Source organism: Hemiscyllium ocellatum (assembly GCF_020745735.1).
Source record: "Hemiscyllium ocellatum isolate sHemOce1 chromosome 27 unlocalized genomic scaffold, sHemOce1.pat.X.cur. SUPER_27_unloc_7, whole genome shotgun sequence".
Taxonomy (NCBI): Eukaryota; Metazoa; Chordata; class Chondrichthyes; order Orectolobiformes; family Hemiscylliidae; genus Hemiscyllium; species Hemiscyllium ocellatum.
In genome coordinates this window covers 1,028,150-1,034,203 of record NW_026867516.1, presented here as the reverse complement: position 1 = coordinate 1,034,203, position 6,054 = coordinate 1,028,150, and the positions used below count along the sequence as shown (strand labels likewise).

Here is a 6,054-nt window from a genome sequence, read left to right as displayed (position 1 = left end):
TTAACTGGAGATTTCCTGGGGCTGTTGGTAATGATGGGAGAAGAAGCGGTGGGAATGGGCAGATTAATGATCAGAAGAACCAATTGCCACTGACCAGAGTCAGTTACCAGAGGACAGGAATTGAAGATCTTGAATGAAAAGCTGCACTTGTGCCTAATAAACACAGAGAATACTGCAGAAAGCCAACAGGTCGTGCATCATCTGTGGAAAGGTAAACAGAGCTGACGTTTTGAGTCTGGTACGCGGTTTGTTCCGAACACGAGTTTCCTGCATGGCAATCAATTCCCAGACATGAGAAAACGGGACTTTATTGAGACGGGTTTTGTGAAGTTTGAGCGATAATGCAAACAACAGGAAGTCATTTAAAATCGCCAGAGAAGAAAGCATAGTCAGCAGGTTACCACCCAGGGCGGGGGAGCCCCAAAGGATCTCCACGCCAGCACTTTAAATGTTCGGCCACAACTACACTCCCAAAGTTGTGGCCAAAAATTTCTCATGGAATTGCTCTAACAGGAAAGGTGAGTACTGGACTTGTCCTGTTAGCGCCATAGCCCCAACGTCTCCTATTCCCCTGGATTTGATCAGGACAGAGGAGGCTGATGGGAGATTGAATTGAATTACACACATTGATGAGGGACAGAGCGGGTGGGAAGGATCCATTTCCGTGCGTAGAGAGATGAATAATCAGGGCCGAAAATAAGGAGCCACTTCAAGAAATTTGGGGTTCATTCAGCAAAGCTAATGTAGAACTGTTCACAGAAAATGGTGATGAAAGTCTCTCGAGGTATTTTGATGAGAAATGTTGAAAATGCTAATACAATCGATAGAATGAACGTAGATTGGTAAATGTATTTGGTGACAGTTCTGTTCATGCCCTGTGAGCGAAACATAGATCTGAAGGAATAAAAGGGACATTAACAACATCGATCGGAAATTGGATACGGTACAAGAAAAGGAGCCATCACTAACAGTTGGCTTCTGAACTGGAGAAGGTTTCTCGTGAAATTAGCTTGAGGCTTGAGGTATGCAAGGTCAAGATAACTTAGGTAAAACACTAATTAGCAGACAGTGAAAGGATTACAAGACGCAAATTAAACATTTTCGACAAGTGATACAGGGGACTGGGAAGATTAGTATTATAAACTGTGAACAACAAAGTTCTGGAGCACAACACTTACATTCAAAGACCGAAAACATCCAGGTCCTGATTGATCAGATTGCATTGTGGTGCTTTTCTGCACAACATCCACTTGCAATATCCGACAAAAGAGTGACAAAACCCATCCCTGTCAGCCCAGGATAGAAAATCCGAAGGGATGAAGGTTTGCTTATTTTCTGAAGATTCACAAAACTAAGACTGGGTTTTGGTGATTGTTTCCTTTCCACTCCCAGGAGCCACAGTGGTTGAGGCGTTGAGTTGGGGAAAGTAAAATGTGCCCGTGAGCAGCGTGTGGCGTTATTTCAGCTTCCCCTTCATCTGACAGCGCTGTGACTTGACTCCGATGTTCTCAGAGATATTTATTGACTGGAGACAGTGGATACAATTTGCATTGAGGAAAAAGATTACTACTTTCCTCATGTTCAGAATTAAAAGTGTAATTACTCATGGGATGGAGCAGAATCTAACGGATTGGCCCGTTGATTTAAATGTAGACATATGTTGCTTCATATGGTATATATTTGATGTTATTCACTGTTATAAAAGCTTTGTGGCTATTGTTTTTCACATTCTAATCTAGCACTGAAGTTATATTCTGTATTTCTTGTCATCTTTTTTAATCGAATAGGACAGCAGAAAGTCATTCAGCAACTTTACTGGTTTGTTTTTCTCATGTAGCCTTGACATTTCATTTTCATTGTCCTTGATTCCTCCCACAATATCTCCTGCATATAAACCGACATTTTCCCAATCACCATCAGTTCTGTGGAAGGGTCACATGCAACTCCTGTTTTTTGTTTCTGATATACAGCATCCGCAATTCTTTCAGATTTTCATTGAGACAGAGTTGGAAATTGTTTCGAGAGACAGAAAGAGAGGGGGAGAAACAGAACAGACATGAACTGTTGATCTCCGTTCTTACTCAAAACGGAAAATCATTGTAGTGCGATCACTTCCCTTAAGTATGAATAGAAGCGACCAGTGCCCTGTGAGCTTGTGGCGCAACGGTAGCGCGTCTGACTCCAGATCAGAAGGTTGCGTGTTCAAATCACGTCAGGCTCACTAAAAATGGGCTTCTTACCTTTCACCTTCAAGGAAGGATTGTGTTCCCTCTGTGCATTTGTTGAGCTAAGTCTCCTTTGCGGAATCTTTCGATCACACGTGAAGCTTTGCTGTCAGTTTGATTTGTGAACACTGTGTCAGGGAGATGGTGTGCCCAGTGTTTGGGTAAATGCTCAGCTCCCCACAATGTGAGAAGTAAAACACGAACTGTTCATCACGGGATTTAAACACAGCCTCTTCGGTCAGTTGGTGACAGCGCGGTGTGAATAACATTATACCGACAGTTTTACAGTATAATCCATAACCTCCCATCTTTATATTTCAATCCATCAGGAGGTCCCAGCTCCTCCTGTTGCAGCAGAGTGACAGCGAGTTCAGATAGAAATGTTTCCCACCAACAGCAAATTCTTTCCTCTCACTGGACACAGTTAAAATTATCTTTATTCAACATAAGGAGCGGAAACTACAGTCTGACGCCCCCTCCCCACATTAACGGTGAGCCTGAATTTTATAAACGGTGTCACTAAAATACTGTGGCGGACACTGATTTGGTTCAATCGATTTTTTTGCCAAGTGTAATTCACCGAGAGGATGCTGCTGTGTGAGACAGCGTGGGGAATTACTGCAGGGCCTCCTGCACATGGGACACACCGCAACTGATATGTTTCACCTTCACCAGTTTATTCCTACTCTCGGAGAAGAGAAGTTTGATTATTCGGATCATAGGAGGCCGACAGAGAACAGGAGAAGAGCACTCAGACCTTCACAAGCCCATGTATCAGTATGGGACAGTAATCTGTATCTACTGACTGGAAGCACAGCAAATTGGAGTGCTGGTGGGACTATCACACAGGAGAAAACGGCTTCGACAGATCAACTGGAGTGGCTCCCAATGCGCAACTCCACTCACCTCAACTGAATAACTGTAAACAAATTATTCAGTGATTCAAATGAATCCTCAGTTTTGAATCTGCATTGTGTCATGCACCTTCGAGAATGATGTCAAAACACCTTCATTGCTGTAATGGAGTATCCTGTTGGGCAGAATATATCCGTTGTCAAATTTCCTCCATTCTGTTGGTCCAACTCCGATTTCACTCAGAATCACGAAATCCGTGACAGCGCAGACTGAGGCCATGCAGCCCACCTTAGCTCTGCTGGTTCAAAACAATACGTAAATACGTGTCCACTCTGTCGCCTGTTCTCTGTAAATCTGCACGTTGTTACATTGAACATGTCCACCGAATTTCCTTTTGTGTCCATTGAATCTGCCTCTTTGTCACTGTCAGACAGGGATTTACTGGCCCCGCTCCCTGTGCGAAAACGGTCTTCCTAATGTCACTTTTATTTATTTTCCTGATGACTTTAAATCTCTGCCAAATCGTTCTCGATCTTTTCAGGCCTGGGATCATTTTCACTGCATTATTTCCTCTGTCGAAAACCCCCATGATGTGGAAAACCTCAATCAGGCCAGCTATCAGCCCTCTGCTCTCCAAAGAGAGCAGCCCCAAACTTTCCAATCTCCCTTCATTGCTGACATTCCTCAGGACGGCACCATTCACTTCAACCTGGTCAGTGCTGTCTGCAATCACTTCACTTCCCCGCTTCCTGAAGTATCACACTCAGAATTGAGCGTAATACAGGTGGAGGATTCATTCAGACTCGGATTGCGCGGGCCAAAAATCTGCAATACTTGTTTTCACTTTCAACACGTGTTTCCCTTCGCCGTGTTCTCTGCAATGGCGGCTCCGCGCCGTCCCTAATTCAGGCAGTGCAATCTTATTTAAGAAGCGGCTTTTTGAGAAAATTGATCGGGCATTTTTGCTCATGTCAATTTAAGAAATGAGAGTTCGCCTGGGATTGGAACCCGGGAACTCTCACACGGCTGCATATACTAGAAGACCCAAAGCTAGAATCATATCCCAGACTAACGAGCCCCCAGCCATGGTTGCAGCCACCTCCTGAAGCAGCTGAGACTTGTTCAGTACGAAATACATTGTACATTGCTCCCAGAATTGCAAGCAGGGACGAGTTTCAAGAACATCTGCTTCTCAATCTGCCTCCCTGCTCCCTGGACGCTGCTGTTTGTCCCGTTCCCTAGGGACCGGGCTGTTTCCACTGGTGGACAATTGAACCATTTTGTTTCTACTTACAAGCTGTGCTGGTGGAAGCCAGAGCCCATTCGCTCTTCTGCTCTCTCTCTATCTCACTATTACGTGAGGCAGGAGAAGTCAGTTACAGTCATGCGGAGGAAATGGGCAACTTTGAACTTGTTCCAAAGGTCCTGTTAACGGAGAGATAGAAAGATGCTGTGCTGTCCGGACAGAGAGAAATGGACACCGGAGACTCTTCCCTCAGGGAAATTGGTATGAGTGCAGTTTTGTGCAACCTGCTTGGGGTTCAGAATTTGTCTTGACACAGCAATCCTGCAGAGTGTCTTTTGTTACACGGGCGTTGGTTTATTTACCGCAGCAAATGCACAAAAGCAGCAAGTCATGTGTTACAACTTCACCGGTTCATTGCCATCTGAGAGAAGAGGTTTCACACGAGATCAGAAGACAGCGACATAGAACAGGACAAGACAACTCAGAGCTCCACCAGGGTGCCAGCGCAACTGTATAAATTTGACTTGCGTATCGATGTGACATATTTAACTCAGATACCCGAAGTTTTGGGAAGCAAGGTAAGGGAGAGAGCAGAGCGCCGTTATACGGGAAAGCTGCTAAAGATGACATTGAGTGAATAGGAGGAAATGGTTTCGCTTCTGGGTTATGATCCCAGCATGCACCCGCTGTGCCATTCTCCTGCATTACACGGCAGCTTTTCCAGAGAAGTATTCAGCTTTTCATCTGGCGTGTGACTTGCAAGATCGAGAATGACGTTAAAAGATCTTCACTGCTGTAGTGTCATGTGCTGTTGTGCAGACATGTCGTCAATGTGCAAATATAAATTCACAGAGCAATGTACACTAGAGACTCTGAGCCAGCCGAAACTTGCTCAGTATGAAGTAGATTCCACATTGCTCCAAGTATTGCAAGTAGCAAAGAGTTTCCAGAACTTCTGCTTGTCATTCTGTCCCCGGGGCGCTGATGTTTGTCTCATCCCCAGGAAGTGGACGATCTCCACTGGCGGATAACTAAACCAATTTGTTTCTACTTGCACGTTGTTCTGGGGGGCGGGGGTTGGAGGACAAGAGTTCATTCGCTCTTCTGTTCTCTATCTCTCAATTCCTTGGGGTGAGAGGTATCTGTTACACTAATGCGTGGGAAGTGAGCAACTTTGATTGTGAACTTGCTCCCAACGTCTATTATCAGGGAGATAGAAAGATGCTGTGCTGGCAGGACAGAGAGAAATGGACACCAAGGACTCTTCGCCCAGGTAAATTCACATTGTTGTGCAGCCTTCTTGGTGTTCAGAAATCGTCTTCACGCAGCAATCTTACAAAGTGGGCATCGCCTTCTTTGCTGCGACTGTGCAGCGGTTAACATCTGAGCCCCAAGTGTCCCAGATGAAGAGAATCCGAGTGAAACCTTCACTCACTGACAGTCATCCCCACGGCCCTGAGCTGAGGGACTGCAGGCAGTCCAACACGGAAGGGATGGTTAAAAATGAACCACTGTTGCTCCCTCAGCCTCTCTGTCCCATATAAAGGCAGTGGGACGGCATAAACACGTAGCACCATTCTCGCGCAGGCAGAAGCCGTTCAGCCCATCGAGTCCATGGTGACTCTGTCACTTGTCTCTCTTTGAGGTTATTCACAACCCGTGAAATGCGTACTAATGGTGGGGGACTATGTCTGAATGGTGATACCGTTTGTGACATACTGATCGGCT

The 6,054-nt window shown here is 45.3% G+C and overlaps 1 non-coding gene across 1 annotated transcript; it reads left to right on the top strand.

The window, feature by feature from the left end:
• The first annotated feature begins 2,149 nt into the window (after positions 1–2,149).
• On the top strand, positions 2,150–2,221 carry trnaw-cca (transfer RNA tryptophan (anticodon CCA)). Its single transcript has one exon. It is a non-coding gene; the product is annotated as a tRNA-Trp (tRNA).
• Positions 2,222–6,054: the final 3,833 nt, after the last annotated feature.